The sequence below is a fragment of the Electrona antarctica genome, assembly GCF_951216825.1.
Source record: "Electrona antarctica genome assembly, chromosome: 4".
Taxonomy (NCBI): Eukaryota; Metazoa; Chordata; class Actinopteri; order Myctophiformes; family Myctophidae; genus Electrona; species Electrona antarctica.
In genome coordinates this window covers 6143413-6161668 of record NC_136809.1, presented here as the reverse complement: position 1 = coordinate 6161668, position 18256 = coordinate 6143413, and positions in this window count along the sequence as shown.

Here is an 18256-nt window from a genome sequence, read left to right as displayed (position 1 = left end):
AATGGGCTCCATCTGCATGCATGTCTGCACCCCGCCCTGCATGGAGACACGTGGATATGGACCCGGAGTGGAATGGGCTCCATCTTGGAGACACGTGGATATGGACCCGGAGTGGAATGGGCTCCATCTTGGAGACACGTGGATATGGACCCAGAGTGGAATGGGCTCCATCTGCATGGAGACACGTGGATATGGACCCGGAGTGGAATGGGCTCCATCTGCATGGAGACACGTGGATATCGACCCGGAGTGGAATGGGCTCCATCTTGGAGACACGTGGATATGGACCCGGAGTGGAATGGGCTCCATCTTGGAGACACGTGGATATGGACCCAGAGTGGAATGGGCTCCATCTGCATGGAGACACGTGGATATGGACCCAGAGTGGAATGGGGTCCATCTTGGAGACACGTGGATATGGACCCAGAGTGGAATGGGCTCCATCTGCATGGAGACACGTGGATATGGACCCAGAGTGGAATGGGCTCCATCTGCATGGAGACACGTGGATATGGACCCAGAGTGGAATGGGCTCCATCTGGATATGGACCCAGAGTGGAAGGGGCTCCATCTGCATGCAGGTCTGCAGCCCGCCCTGCATGGTGGCTGTAATCACATCACATGATGTTGCTTCATTAGATTAACCCATTGTGGACGGAGGTCGATTACAAAAAAAGGCTTCTGGAACAGTTTTCTGAAAAACCTCATGTTTCTACAATATGTCAGTTGGTGCTCAACCTTCTTCATGTCAAGGACCTCCGGAAACGTCTGTATTCGGCCACTGACCCCCATCTCAAAATATGTTGTTCCAGGGATACCCTCCCAGAAGAAAAGATTTTAGTTAAAAATGTTCGCTCTGAAAGAATATATATATTCAAAGATTTGCTCCACATTTTCACAATTTTTCAAAAAATAGCAGATCTACAAGCTCGTAGCGCGGCACTCGGTGCCGCGCTATGAGCTTGTGGATCTGCTATTTTTCAATAGCTAAAGTATAACATAATGCTTGAAACACCAAAAGGGGTTCCCGTACAGAATGTGTTAACTGTATGTTTCTGAAGGGCCAGACAAGCGGTCAGGCATGTTGTTTATAGCCCAGTGAGTGTGACTCACATTGTACTGGATGTCACTAACTGCCCACCATTTTAGTTTGTTTAACCCCAGAACTTTTGTCAAAACCATCACTAAACCCCTGAGTATATTTTACCCAATGATATAATATAATATTGAAGTAAAGCAATACGTGGCAACTTGAGGTACTCTGCTTTAATATTTCATTGTGACTTTTAAAAAAAAAAAAAACGGAAAATAGATATTACGGGGGTCCTATCATAGGGGGCAAATTCTGTCAAAAATGTGGGTATTATTTAAAAAATCACACCTGTGTGAAGTGAGGGGTGCTCTTATCATCATATCATACATTCCAAACCAATGGCACATCTCCCACCCAATCACGCCGGCCAATCACAATTTGCGTCCTCACTTTTGTCTTCAATGTTTGTGTTTACACAGACCCTCAAAGAAGGACATAGGTGGGGCTAGTGCCCCTCAAAAATATTCCTAAAAACACTGGGAACGTCTCCTTTGGTCCACCCGTTCCTGGGATACGTGAGAACGGTGTATTTTTCTCTACCACTCTATCACTAAACACGGGTGAAATTCAACCAAACACCTGCCTGTAGAAAAAATCACACCCGTGTGAAACGAGTGGTGCAAATCCCCCCCTCCCCCCTCTCTGTCTCTCTCTCTCTCTCTCTCTCTCTCTCTCTCTCTCTCTCTCATTAGCAGGCAACATGCAGCACTATCTCTCTCTCTCCGTTTCTGGCACAACAGCGCCACTTTTGGTACTCATTGGTACTGCTCACATAGTCACACACAAACACGGACACGGACATTGCTGTTCGTTGGAGTGGTTGCACCACTCAAAAAAACCAGGGATGTGAGCAGGGAAACAAACCTACCTTCTATGATGTCACTGAGCATCATGAAGGTACTGAAAGACCCGCCCACCTCAGACATCAGCAACATTATGATGTCACTGAACATCATGAAGGTACTGAAAGACCCGCCCACCTCAGACATCAGCAACATTATGATGTCACTGAGCATCATGAAGGTACTGAAAGACCCGCCCACCTCAGACATCAGCAACATTATGATGTCACTGAGCATCATGAAGGTACTGAAAGACCCGCCCACCTCAGACATCAGCAACATTATGATGTCACTGAGCATCATGAAGGTACTGAAAGACCCGCCCACCTCAGACATCAACAACATTATGATGTCACTGAGCATCATGAAGGTACTGAAAGACCCTCCCACCTCAGACATCAACAACATTATGATGTCACTGAGCATCATGAAGGTACTGAAAGACCCGCCCACCTCAGACATCAGCAACATTATGAAAATTACAAAACTATAATTGTCTGGGTGAAAATCACCCATGTTTAGTGTTCTAGTTAATCTGAAGTTATCTGAAAATAGCCCCTTGAGTATAGATACATTTATTCAAGGACAAACGGAAATTCAAAACTGTGCAGTGTTTTTAGTGAATACTGAGAAGTTGTTCAGATAAGTTGAGTAAGGGTTTGATGGACAAAACAGAATTCTCTGCCCGGAAGACGTGCTGTGGCGCGACAGCTTGGCTGACAACACTGCAGAGCTCAAGAACCTGATGTTGGATAGGAAATTGTGGAGGGCAGCGATCCAGGAATCCCGAGTTGGTGTTGGCTAGACCTCACTCTCACAGCAACTGTATTGCCAGTCAATCAAAGGTCGACATTTGAAATGTCAGATTTCAAATCAGAAAGGGCTTCTCTACCTCTTGAGCCACTGCTGTCCCACTTGAGATTCAACACACTAAAAATAAAGTTTTGTTATCCTTGCATTTTTATGTGGATTGATTTGAAACGTGAAGCCAAAAATAAATCCCTGGTGTAAAGATTGATTTGCAAAGATAATTCAAACATCCATTTGAATTCATTACATCTATTATTAACCGGGCGTTTGTGTTTGACCAACTTTCTTTTGATTATTCATGTATATTCAGCAGCGTTGTACAAAATGTAATTAAGCATGAGTTACAAAACACTTTCGGGGCCTTAGATTAATCTACCGGGTATCCATATCCTATCTAGGCTGCCGGGATTGATCTGTGGAGCATAACGCCGAAGTATTTGCAGCTTTGATTCACGAAAATACAGCGGAAAATAGTCCCAATGCGAAACGAAACCACCCTGCACAGCATGTTGTAGTCCGCCCGTTCACTTGCATTGAACTCATTTTCCCAGAAGCCCTAGCAGCCCAGAGCATGTCTTGATTTCTGATTTCGTCATAACGCGACGGCCTCGTCAACATGGTCCGCGACAAATCCGCTCTTTCTTTTTAATTATTAAAAAACGGCGAATTAAACACACATTAAAGACAAATGCTGTTATAAGACACACATAGTGCAAAAAGCTAAACAAAAAACTCAGCTTCCCATCATGCACTTGTAACCCAGCATGCCTTGCAGTGCGTCGACGCGCGTGTCACGCGATCGGCCGTAGCCAATGGGAAGAAGGAAACATTTTCCGATGTTTATGCTGTGTCGAGGTTACAATATTGTAACGCCTATGAAGTGAAATAGATTATTTAGACGCACTGAGTGGCGAATGGCCGATGTCAGAAACGGAAGCTGCAGCGCAGCACGGAAACAGAAACTGCAGTTAAGCTCGGTTGAAAACGCAGAGGAGTGACGTCAGAAGTTCAGAACACGGGCAACGCACAGGCGTAAACGGCACTTCCGCATGCATACTCCGCATAATACGCCAGGGTCTATGGCTGCCTCGGCCACGCGACTGTGAACACCACAGAGCGAACGTTGTGAACAGGCGAGAGTCAGGGCACCTATAGAGCATTAGTTTTAATAAGTGGGCATGGCCGTTTTTAGCCCAATTCGTGTTTTGTTTTTTTTGCAAAACTAATGCTGATACTGATTCGGCATCATGAAAACCCCCTAGTTTGACACATCACATAAAGCATGATGACATTTTGAATATTTTGCCTTCTATAGGTTGTTAATGGTATGGTCACATATTATGCCAATTATGAAAATTGCTCAACATATGCAAGTTAGCATCTGGCAGTTTCTAGATGCTGGGAACTTACTAAACATTTCTAACATAAAACCTTGGTGTACTCAACATGTCCCGGTTCACAAATTCTGGCAAGTGGGCTATTGTTGTGTTTTAGGTGGATCTGCACACTAGCTACTTTCGAGGACATAATAATTTCAAATTCCTGTTTTGTTTAGCACTTCTGGAAATGAGGTGGCCTTGAAAACGAGTCTCACTGAACCCCCTTCAAAGAGAATATCTCATTTAACATTGTTCAGGCTTCTGTAGCAAAACTTTGCAGTCACAGACGCGCAACTTTCTGCCCACGCACTCGCACGCTTGCTTGCGCGTGCACTCAAAACACACGCGCACGCGCAAACACAACGAGCGACACAACACGTCCGTCACGTCACCTGTTTGAAATGCTTACGAGCAGGTGGTGGATTTCCCACTCAAAAAACTATAAAAAGACAAAAAAGCCACTTCAGTGCTCGACTACTCTCCGAGCGCCCCACGGGACTTAGTGGATTAGTTAGGCGCAAGGGAGCGCGGAGAGAGAGAGAGAAGAGAAGAGAGAGAAAGACCATGAAAGACTGTGAAAGAGCCAAAGACATAAAGGAGCCGAGAGTGAGATTGGGTTTTCTCTTTTCTATTCCCATTGTGGGCCGTGGGGGCCGTGCAGGTCTGAATAGCTATGCTAATAGGCAGCTGGAAGTACGACGAGATAACACAAAACCCACTTGACTCCCTGACACCTACTTGAGTTGGGGCCACGCTGCTTTTTCTGTGGGCTAGTTGTTATTCATGGGGCCCTGAAACTAGCCTGTCAGCCTCCATGTGGACGCTTCTGTGGCTTTCTAAGTAGCAACGCTCTGGAATAGAGCAGGTCCCTCCTTTTGTAGAGGCCACGGCTACAATCGAAGGATTAAGCATTAATTGTCATTTAAATGCTTGTAGGGCTGAAGTGGGTCTTTTTTTTGAAGGTGAGGGTTGGGATTAGGGGTTGTGCTGCAGTTATGGGGGATTTAGCTAGACCTTTGGTGAGGGTCACCAACTGGTTAGATTGTTTCCTACTGCAGCAGTTGGCTCACGGCGTGGTTCTCCAACATGGGATTGGCCGCCCTGTGTGGTGAAAAGACAACATTCCCACATTAGTCTACTTGCCAGCCCATAGAGCCCCATTGTGAACCCGGACATGTTGAGTACACCAAGGTTTTATGTTAGAAACGTTGAGTATGGGTCCCCAGCACGTAGAAACTGCCAGATGCTAACTTGCATATTGAGCAATTTTAATAATTGGCATAATCTGTTTTTAGCCCAATGAGTGTTTTTGTTTTTGCAAAACTAATGCTTGGAATGGTTTCAGCATCATGAAAACCCCCTAGTTTGACATTTCACATGCTACATAAAGTATGATGACATTTTTAATATTTTACAAATAAAAACATATGCAAATTAGCAGTTTCTACATGGGGACCCATACTCAACATTTCTAACATAAAACCTTGGTGTACTCAACATGTCTGGGTTCACATTCTGGCAAGTGAACTAAATGCTCAAATCCTCACTACATCCAGATGCCATCTATCTATAAATGCACCAAGTCTCTACATACGTACATACGTATGTACGTACGTACGTACGTACGTACGTATGTGTGTACAGTACGTCTGTCAAATTCAACACACACGTTCCACATCACCACAGGGAGTGCAGTGCCCGGCGTCGAGTCCGTCACATATAGCCAGTTCGGTTGTCCAGAACCACCACAAAAGGCCTCTGCCCGGGCTCTGGACCTGATCACCCCTATATCTCCATATATGGAGCTGGCCTGTTCTGACATCACAACACTTCATATTTGGGCATGCCTGACCTAGAACTCCACATATAGGAATAAAGGGACACAGAGAGGCATACAGATATCTCCATATATGGGCATAAAAGGGTCACAGACAGATGGGTGGAACGGGTACTCTGACACGGGTTCAACGGGTAGCGCATAGCCAGGTGCTGCATGGACCTCCAACTTCCATCGTTACCGACTGCCGGACACCGGTCTAGTACTCAAAATGTACCCATCAGCCATCACCCCCAAATGCCTCCATTGCACCTCTACCAGTTTTTCCCCCACATCCAACTTGAGTATATGGGTATTATTTTTTAACGAAGATGGGTTAAGTATGTGTGGAGTGAAGAGGTATAATCCTATATGGTTTACAGACGGGGAAAAGAGAGTGACATGGCGTTGGACAGTGGAGTTGATGAAAGGGAACGTGATGGCTGCTGATTAACACATTTAGACCTACTATCGATTCTACAAATCTCTTCTTCTAAATCCTGACAGTTTTCTGAAAAACCCATGTTTCTATGTCAGTCATTCTCAAACTATTTCACGTGAAGGACCCCCAAGATTATTATGTAAATGTCTGCCGACCCCCATCTGAAAATATGTTGTTCCAGGGACCCTCCCACCCAGAAGCAAAGATTTGAGTTCAATTCGTTCTCTCTGAAATAATATATATTCAAAGATTTGAGGCACATTTTAACAATTTTTCAAAAATAGCAGACCTACAAGCTCGTAGCGCGGCACTCGGTGCCGCGCTACGAGCTTGCCATAATGCTTCCCATAATGCTTAAAACACCAAGAGGGGTTCCCGTTTTGAATGGATTAAAGGAGAAGCTCTCATGTCTTCCCATTTCTCGTGGGCTATGACAGCTCAAGATGGCAGCTCTGTGCCATGGAAGGAAACTAACACCCGTCACAAGGAGCCGTAATGAGAAGAGAGCCCTGCGTTCTCTTGGCACCAGGCAACGGGAGGAGCCTGCTGGAAAGAACATTTATTTCAGCCGTGCAAGTCACCAGGTCCATTTGATCAACATTCAAACAACTTCCTCTGACTTCACAGCTTAACCCATTTGGACCTGAGAACCGATTCTACAAATGTCTTCTAAATCATGACAGTTTTCTGAAAAACCCATTTTTCTATGTCAGTGGTTCTCAGACTATTTCATGTCAAGGACCCCCAGAATTATCTGTATTTGTCCGCCGACCCCCATCTGAAAATATGTTGTTCCAGGGACCTTCCAGAAGCAAAGATTTGACTTAAAAACGTTTGCTCTGAAAAAATATATATTCAAAGATCTCGCCACATTTTCACAATTTTTCCAAAATAGCAGACCTACAAGCTTACCTATGAGCTTGTAGATCTGCTATTTTTCAATAGCTAAAGTATAACATAATGCTTTAAAACACCAAAAGGGTTTCCCGTTCAGAATGGTTTAAGAATGATCCGATGATTGGTGTCAGAGAGAGTTTTCCTTCAGATGCAAAACGAACGGGGGATTAAAGTGCTGTGGCCAACTTTTGGGATCTTTGAACTGCCAGTTTAGAGTCAGTGAAAATGCCATTGGAGTTGTTCTCGCAATCACAGTATCATTTTAGTATAGCAAAAGGCCCCCAAAAGATTGGACCGAGCGGGGTATATATATATTATATAGCTGCCAATTCATGAGGTCTGTCAATTGGAAGCGAGTCGCTGAATTGTTGCGCTATTCAAGTCACAGAATGTGCTTCTCTTTTTTTCAAAGTAACAGCATTACTTCGCCCGTTGCCTTCTTGTTCAGAAGTCCCTCTATCATCCTATATTTCACTGATTCCCAAACCTTTTCATGTCAGGGACCCCCAAAATGACACTCATTAGCCTGCGGACCCCCCATTTTAAAATATGACAAGGACCCCCCATATAAGAAGATTTTTACAGCTCTAGCAGTTTGATATGCAGCAGGCTACGGACCCCCATTGCTATCTCTGAGACCCCAATTTATATTGTAAAATCAATGTTAATTTAACTCTGAGAGTGTACAGGTCCATTTGGTTCCATTTGTACATGAGTTACAGACCCATAAGGATCCATTTGGTTCCAAACTATAATTTAGCTGGGGACCCACTGGAACTCCCTCTAGGACCCCTAGTGGTCCCCGGACCCCACTTTGGGAAGTATCTAGGCTCAAGTAAAGATGTCTTTCCACAATCCAGTTCAATATTACAGTACAGAATCACAACAAGTTGTCATGAGACACTTGGCATATGTTTCACACGGACCCCATTTTGCTCTTTTTGGTCCCCATGGTTTGATCTGTTGCCTTGACCATGTGTAGAAGACTGTGTGTTGATCATGCCTGGGCTGATACCAGTGACCATGTGTAGAAGACAGTGTGTTGATCATGCCTGGGCTGATACCAGTGACTATGTGTAGAAGACAGTGTTGATCATTCCTGGGGCTGGTACCAGTGACCATGTGTAGAAGACAGTGTGTTGATCATTCCTGGGTTGATACCAGTGACCATGTGTAGAAGACGGTGTGTCGATCATTCCTGGGCTGATACCAGTGACCATGTGTAGAAGACAGTGTGTTGATCATTCCTGGGGTTGATACCAGTGACCATGTGTAGAAGACAGTGTGTTGATCATTCCTGGGGTTGATACCAGTGACCATGTGTAGAAGACAGTGTGTTGATCGTTCCTGGGCTGATACCAGTGACCATGTGTAGAAGACAGTGTGTTGATCGTTCCTGGGCTGATACCAGTGACCATGTGTAGAAGACAGTGTGTTGATCATGCCTGGGCTGATATCATGCAGTGACCATGTGTAGAAGACAGTGTGTTGATCATGCCTGGGCTGATATCATGCAGTGACCATGTGTAGAAGACAGTGTGTTGATCATTCCTGGGCTGATACCAGTGACCATGTGTAGAAGACAGTGTGTTGATCATTCCTGGGCTGATACCAGTGACCATGTGTAGAAGACAGTGTGTTGATCATTCCTGGGCTGATACCAGTGACCATGTGTAGAAGACAGTGTGTTGATCATGCCTGGGCTGATATACCAGTGACCATGTGTAGAAGACAGTGTGTTGATCATTCCTGGGGTTGATACCAGTGACCATGTGTAGAAGACAGAGTGTTGATCATGCCTGGGCTGATATACCAGTGACCATGTGTAGAAGACAGTGTGTTGATCATGCCTGGGCTGATATACCAGTGACCATGTGTAGAAGACAGTGGGCTGATCATTCCTGGGGTTGATACCAGTGACTGTGTGTAGAAGACAGTGTGTTGATCATTCCTGGGGTTGATACCAGTGACCATGTGTAGAAGACAGTGTGTTGATCATTCCTGGGGTTGATACCAGTGACCATGTGTAGAAGACAGTGTGTTGATCATTCCTGGGCTGATACCATGTGTCTCGGGAGCACAAAGCCAGGCTCGTTCTAACGTCGTATATAATGGAGGCCATTTGCATCTCCATTGACTGAGGCTGCTGCTGCAAGCCCTTGAGAATCAAAGGTTGATTAATGCATCCGACCAGAATTTATTAGCAGCTGTTCAGGTGGATGCAGAGAGCGTGTGTGTGTGTGTGTGTGTGTGTGTGTGTGTGTGTGTGTGTGTGTGTGTGTGTGTGTGTGTGTGTGTGTGTGTGTGTGTGTGTGTGTGTGTGTGTGTGTGTGTGTGTGTGTGCACGCACGCACGCGCGTGCGTGCGTGCGTGCGTGTGTGTGTGTGCGCGCGTGCGTGACACTATAAACCATGTTACATGTGCATGCACAAGAGAGAGAAGGGGGGGGGGGGAGAACGAGACGAGAGAGATATGGAGAGGGACAGAGAGAGAGGCCGCAATAGAGAGAGAGGGAGAGTGTATGACATGTTCTTGTGCGCATATGTATTTTGACAAAACAAAGGCAGGGATACAGAGAGATAGGAGCCGTTTGCAAAGACTGTACTTCCTTTAAGGATCAATAAGTATTATATTTCTCAACGTCGTGCCTTTGACAACTTGAAAATGACATGCCGATATAGAGAAGTGGCGGCCGTGAGGAATCACAAAGAAAGCGATGTTCCATTGAGCCACCCACAGATTGCATTTGAAGTGAGCCACATGCTGTTTCTCGTTGCCGTGACACGCCTGTTGATTTTGACAGCAGGTTTTGATTTTAGTTTTAGTCATAGTCTCTTGAATAGATTTAATTTAGTTCTACTCCCATTTTAGTCAGCGTGGAATGTTTTAGTGTCGACCAAATATCATAAGACTTTAGTCGACTAAATCTACAGTTGATTTAGTCGACTAAAATGTGTTTTGGCGGGCCTTGATGGCGTCGTAATGGCTGATTTTACACTTGCTGAAAATGGCAGATCTACAAGCTCACAACGCGGAGCAGTGCGGCGCGTTGTGTGCTTGTAGATCTGCTATGTTCAGCATGCAACCAAGTGTAAAATGACTTGTGTCATTTACTCATACTGGATCTCTTGTCCACTATAGTCCCCTCCTAACATTTATTTTATTTGTTGACGGAATTGATCAACAGAGAGTTAGTCTTATAGTTTTAGTCATCGTAGCTTAGTTTTCATTTAGTTTCCATTTAGTTTTCATCAGTTAAAGGTATATTCAGTGATTTCGCTTCATTCAAATATCACTTATTTTTTATTTGTATTTGGATAATCCTCCCTACTATAGTAGAGTATGCTGACCATATAAGGAGTTCCTCCCTGTCCCCAGTGAGCCCCTGGGGTCAAAAAACCCTAGTTTCAGTTTTGGTGGCGGGTGGCAAAGCCTTCATCCAATCAGGATGAGAGGGGCCTTCCTCCAATCATGTGTGGGGGCGGGCCATGGTGCACATGCTGTTGCACTTCCCCCCACTGTAGAGCGTGTGAATGTGCACATTTTGTTACCAGGGCGGACTGGGTGGTTTTCCAAATCACCCAAATCACTGAATGCTCCTTTAAAAAAAACGTAGTCGACGAACATTTTTCGTCTTAGTTTTAGGCCTATAGTTGACGAAATCAACACTGGCCGTGACGGTATACCTGGTTCTGAATTTAAATTCAGCACCGTGGGTTGAAAAAAACAAAACCCAACAACAACTGCCTGGACACAATTAATGAGTCTGTATAGAAGTCCTTTGTCTATCCAACCGAACCCAAACCTCCTCTTCTCACTGACCTATTATGGAATTTTCATTCTCTGTGCCAACACCGTCTGCATATTAATAACCCAAGTACCTGCTGGAGAAAAAGAGAAAGGAGCATTCTGAAAGAAAAACCAACCAACGAAATAAAGACAGTCTAGCCCATTCTGGGCGGGAACACCCTTTTGGTGTTTCAAGCATTATGTTATGCTTTAGCTGTTGAAAAATAGCAGATCTACAAGCTCATAGCGCGGCACCGAGTGCCGCGCTAAGAGCTTGTAGGTCTGCTATTTTTGAATCGTGTAAAAACGTCGCGCAAATCTTTGAATATATATATATATGTTTTTAACTCAAATCTTTGCTTCTGCAAGGAGGGTCCCTGGGACAACATATTTTTTTAGATGGGGGTCGGCGGCCAAATACATATATTTTTTCCTTGGGGTCCTTGACATGAAATATTGAGCACCACTGGTTTTTCAGAAAATTGTCAAGATTTCGAAGACATTTTTTTTAAATTTCGACATGGCCTTAATGGGCTAATGTCTGCATGTCATTCAAAGTGTGAGGATTATTCCTCCGATCTGAGCAACGTTATTAAATGTTAACATGAGGCTCACGTGCATTCCGAGCAGGGATGATTCCGAAGGCTTGTGTTTTCTCAGTGTGGGTTTTTCTCTTTTTTCGAGGCGCCATGAAGCAGCCCTGGCAAATGAAACATTATTTGTACTATTTTAGTGTCACACCGGAGATGGGCGGTGGAGACGACGAGAGAAGAGAGAGAGAGAGAGGGGCTCATTCAGCCCCAACCATCTATAACCCATGTAGGCCTGACGTCGAAATTAAAAAAAAATGTCTTCAAAATCCTGACAGTTTTCTGAAAAACTTTATGTTTCTGTATCAGTGGTGCTCAATATTTCATGTAAAGGACCCCAAAAAATATATGTAATATGCCTCCGCCCCCCATCTCAAAATATGTTGTTCCAGGGACCTCCCCAGAAGCAAAGATTTGAGTTAAAATGTTCATTCTGTAATAATATATATTCAAAGAATTGAGGCACATTTTCGCGATTTTTCTAAAATAGCAGACCTACAAGTTCATAGCGCGGCACTCGGTGCCGCGCTATGAGCTTGTAGATCTGCTATTTTTCAATAGCTAAAGTAGAACATAATTAATGCTTTAAAACACCAAAAGGTGTTTTCCCGCCCAAAATGGGATAACAGCCACCTCTCACACACTCAGGAATAAATCAATCAGCGAGGGGGATGACTGAGGGGGAACGAGTGCCTCTCTTCCCTCACTTTACTGCCAAACGCATTGTCAAATACCTGAGGAGTCCGTATATCACCGCGACGCCTTCCTCTCCGAGAGAGAAATGCTTGATGCGTTCACCTGAAGACCTATGGGGGGAAGGGGGGAGGGGGGGGGGGGGGGGGGGGGGGGAGCAAGACAGGGGGTGGGGGGGAGGGAGAACTAGGGAAGAAAAGGGGGGGAGCGCGAAATGGAAACGTCGGCGAGGCACAGCAGAACTGTATAAATCTAAGCGAGTGCATTTGATCATGGGCTTTTGACAGAACTGGAGATGGAAGAAGGTAGTGGTGTTGGTGGTGGAGGAGGATGGGAGGGAGGGAGGGAGGGAGGGAGGGAGGGCGGAGATGTGGGAAGGTGAGGAAGTGTAGTACCGTGGCAGTTATGACGTGGACTCGCTATGTACTAGACGTTTTGTGATTTTGTGCACGTCTCGTGGAGTGCTAGCTCTTTGTCATGGCAGCGTTAGAGCACAGGCAGGCAGCGTTAGCACAAAAAGAAGGAGCACAACGCCTGAACGCCGTGATATTTCCAGCCCACTGTTCAGTGACACATGCGGTCGCTGTGGCTCCGGGCCACGCAGGTTTAGTTTAGCCCATTTTGACCTGGGAACGATTCTGCAAAATGTCTTCTAAATCCTGACCGTTTTCTGGAAAAACCCTATGTTTCTATGTCAGTCGTTCTCAAACATTTTCATGTCAAGGAGCCCCAAAATGATATGCATTTGGCCGCCGACCCCCATCTGAAAATATGTTGTTCCAGTGATTTCCCAGAAGCAAAGATTTGAGTTAAAAACGTTCGCTCTGAAAGAATATATTCTAAGATTTGCGCCACATTTTTAAGATTTTTTCAAAAATAGCAGACCTACGAGCTTGTAGATCTGCTATTTTTCAATAGCTAAAGTATAACATAATGCTTAAAACACCAACAGGGGTTCCCGCCCAGAATGGGTTAGAGTCTGACTCATGGCTATGATGTACTGTCGCATGCAGTGATAGCTCTGAGACATATTACGAGCCGGTAGAGTTCCAGACACTGCCAGGTTTTCAGGCCTGCCATTTTTCCAACCTTGAGATTAAGCACTTTAACCCCACGGTTGGGCATGCCATTATCGGGTGAAGATAATAAATAGATAAATGGATGAAAGAATCGAGCACACATCACATCGACGACGAAACGACCGACAGAAACCGCGTTGCAATGTGTGCCTTTCCTGTTTTGTATGTGTCTATATGGAGTTAACATTACTCTAATTGAACCACAGGTGTGGTTAGAATATTGAAATAATAATGTCTTCCCTGTGTATTTTTTTGTTTCTTCCTGGAAGCCTTTGAGTCAAACGGCCCAATATACACCACGTTAGTCTCCCTTTTATCATACAACCACAGCTGTTGGTGCGGCATCAGTTCAGGTGGATCACCACCCATCACCACCCACCAGGCGTCAGTTCAGGTGGATCACCACCCATCACCACCCACCAGGCAAACCAGGCATACTTAATGAATTGGTGAGTGTGGCCACGTAAAAACATAATAAAAAAATAATAATAATAAATAAATACTTTCTCCTAGTATAATTATAGTACCTGATGATGGGGGGAAATCACGGGATTTCATCTTGAAAGATGGAGTGCCTTTTGAAAAAAGTGCACAGTATTTGTTAAAATGTCGTTTTTATGTGGACACGCCCACCAGTTCATTTTGTATACGTGAGTTTAACCTTAGCACCACCCACCTAATGCAGTCCCTCCGCCTCCTACTTTAAGACCACCCACCTGTCCTAGTCCCTCCCACCTTCTTACAAAAGGACTGCCCATGGCTCTGCCCAATTGTTTACAAAATGGCAGAGGGGTGACAGATTTCAAGGTAGAATTTCAAGGCAGTTTTAATATAGGCTATAAGATGAGGATTATTATATAACTTACATTTCTCTTTTTTTACCATTGCAATAAAATAAAAAAAACACCCACAATTACCAGCTCAGTGGCCTTGTGGTTAGACTGTCCGACCTGAAACTGGGAGGTCGGGGTTCGATCCCCGGCCGGGTCATACCAAAGACTGTAAAAATGCGACCCAACCTCCCAATGCCTCCCTGCTTGACACTCAGCATCAATGGGTTTGATTGGGGGGTCAAATCAACTAATGTGGCTGCAGCTCACCGCTCCAAGAGATGGGTTAAATGCGGAGAACAAATTTCACTGCAGTAACGTTTGTGACAAATCGTACGACTTTGACTTTGAATTCAATGTTAAATTATCTACTTTTTTGGTTTAATTGTCCCAATACATTATTACTTATATATTTTTCATTTTCAAGAATTTTCTTCCATTGTGAAACTTTCTCATCAGCCTCATTCAGTTGGTAACTGAGTGGAAGTGACAGGATCCCCACATTGGACGACTATACAATATGCAAATGATCTCCATCACGGCTAAATGCTGAGATAGGGAATGACACCTCACAAGGTGTTAACAGTATTTTTCTTTCCAATATTAAATCACACTGCTTTGGCAATCTGTCAAGGAATGAATAATAAATTACATGCAGTTTATCTGTGGGATCTAATGTGCAATTTTCTGCATTTTTTTCTACAAATCAAGACTAGAAAAGTGTGCTCCTCTGAGTGCAGGTCGGTGCCTGAGATTCACGGTGAAGGTCAAGTTTATTTTGGCCCAAACTAGTCCAGTGGTTCCCAAACTTTGTTATGCCAAGGACCCCTAAATTGACATTTATTAGCCCGTGGACCCCCATTTGAAAAACATATGCCAGGGACCCCCCACTAGAGAAGAATTGTATGGCTCTAGCAGTGATTCTCAACCGGACGCCCATTTAATGGCATTTCTATCTCTGGGACCTCCAATGTATATTGTAAAATCAATGTAAATTTAACTCTGAGAGTGTACAAATGGAACCATTTGTACACTCTCAGAGTTACAGACCCATAAAGGTCCATTTGGTTCCATTTGTACACTCTCTGAGTTACAGACCCATAAAGGTCCATTTGGTTCCATTTGTACACTCTCAGAGTTACAGACCCATAAGGGTCCATTTGGTTCCATTTGTACACTCTCTGAGTTACAGACCCATAAGGGTCCATTTGGTTCCATTTGTACACTCTCTGAGTTACAGACCCATAAGGGTCCATTTGGTTCCATGTGTACACTCTCTGAGTTACAGACCCATAAGGGTCCATTTGGTTCCATGTGTACACTCTCTGAGTTACAGACCCATAAGGGTCCATTTGGTTCCATGTGTACACTATCTGAGTTACAGACCCATAAGGGTCCATTTGGTTCCATGTGTACACTCTCTGAGTTACAGACCCATAAGGGTCCATTTGGTTCCATTTGTACACTCAGAGTTACAGACCCATAAGGGTCCATTTGGTTCCTATAACTGTCATTTATCTGGGGACCCCCTGGAACTCCCTCAAGGACCCCTGGGGGTCCCCGGACCCCATATTTGGAACCACTGACCTAGGCAATTTGTAAAGATATTACTGTAAAAAGACACATTAAACATGCATAAAACAACAAAACATAGACATGATTTGTCTATAGTTCAAATGAAATGCTAGTGTAGGATTGTGTTAAAACAGGATTCCTATTGTCAGAATAAACCGTTGCCACATTACAGTAGGCAGATTAGAACGGCTGCTTTCAAATTGTACACATTGGCAGTTAACTAACTTTTCACTTAACTGACAAATATAACTATAAACATGTCATGAATTATAATTTATAGTGATACAATTTGGTAGGAATTAGTGTCTATACTCTATTGTGTGCAGTCAAATAACTCAATGACAGCTATAGCATACGATATGAGTAGGAACTAACTCAACGACAGCTATAGCATACGATATGAGTAGGAACTAACTCAACGACAGCTATAGCATACGATATGAGTAGGAACTAACTCAACGACAGCTATAGCATACGATATGAGTAGGAACTAAGGAACTATATAGCATACGATATGAGTAGGAACTAAGGAAGCAGCTTCGACCCTAAAGTGACTGACACACAGTCATAGAAAAGCAATGGTGGAAAAAGTGCTCAATTGTTTTACCTAAGTAAAAGTACCAATACTGCAATTTAGAACTACTTCGTTACAAGTAAAAGTACGGAATTGAAAATGTACTTGAGTAAAAGTACAAAAGTATCGGCATCAAAATGTAGCCTACTTAAAGTAGTAAAAGTGAAAGTACTCATTGCGCAGAATGTCCCATTTCACAAGTTCAAAATGTGTACAAAATCTATTGAAAATAGCCGATCTACAAGCTCACAATGCGCCGCGTTGCAACACATTGTGAGCTTGTAGATCGGCTATTTCAAATGGCCGAAATGTATAGGGTTGAAGTGGTTAATGTATGTTTTCTAATCAAAATTAAAATCGCCAAAGTAACTAGTAACTCAACTTTTCAAATACTGTAATTGTAGTGGAGTAAAAGTACAAATTTATTTTTGGCTCTGAGATGTAGTGGAGTAGAAGTAAAAGTACTGGAAATTGGAAATACTCAAGTAAAGTACAAATACCTCAAAATTGTACTTAAGTACAGTACTTAGTTACTTTCCACCACGGTATAAAAGCATAGAGAATCACAGCTTTGATTTGACAAGGATGTCTGTCATCAGCAGAACTCTCTGGCTGGACTCTTTTGAGGCGGAAATTCAGCCGAGGAAGATGACAAGACAAAAATCATATATATATATATTCCAAAGCCATCGACATCAGACAGCGGGTCCGAATATAAGCATAGAAATGAGACGAGGAATAACCGTGACGACAATCTAAAACGTTGGCCTTAGCTGGCCTCCATGAAGTTAAAGGGACACTACACCCTTTATATATCTTAAAGATGGAGTGCCACAATTTTTTTCCACCCTATAACATGATCATCAGGTATTATTATAATATAAGGAGGAAGAACTTTTTCCAAAAAAAGTACGTCTGGTTTGCCTGGTGGCTGAACTGAAGCCACTACACAGCTGTAGTTGTATGATAAAGGGGGAGGGGTTAGGGGAGGGGCTGATAGTGTGATGTCACTATTTTAGTGTTTATTTCATTGGCCCGTTTGACTGTCAAGGGTTCAGCCTCCAGGAAGAAACCCTAAATACAAAGTGAATACACCATTGCACATAAAAACGACTCCAGGGACACAAGTACTGTCACCTCATAGACACATGGAAAACTGGAAAAATAGATTTATAACACTTTCCTGCAGGGGTCTTTATGTGGGTAATATGTGGTTTTAGATATTTTAGTATTTCAAAGTGTCTGTGATGGGGTCGTTGCCCAGTGCCAGCCGTACTTGGAAAAGGTCACCAAATAGCTAGTGGATGTTGACATGGACTTGAACCGGAAGTGAAAGTCAGCCATTTCACAGTAGTGTATCTGAGCCTTTCTATACTAGCGATCCATTTTATTATCATAAACTAAGTCAATCTAAGGTGTAATCAAGCGCCGAATATCACATTTTTTGCAGATTATGAGCATATAGATACGGCTTGTGCATGTGCACGGGTGTGCACACGGGATTTTTGGCCGTTTTTTACGTAAGAATCGCTCGGTGCTAGCTAAAAATGTTGCAAAATGCTAACGTGATGCTAATCAAACGGTGATTAACGTGGATTAAACAAAACTTGTCTTTACGGCTCTGGCACCGGGGACAAAGTAAGGACAATCTCGTCTTAACGCCTATGGCACTTAAACTGTTTTAACCCATTTTGACCTGAGATCAGATTCTAAAAATGTCTTCTACATCCTGACAGTTTTCTGAAAAAGCTATGTTTCTATGTCCATCGTTCTTCGATTTTTCAAAAATAGCAGACCTACAAGCTTGTAGCACGCCACTCGGTGGCGCGCTATAGGGGTGCGGCCTA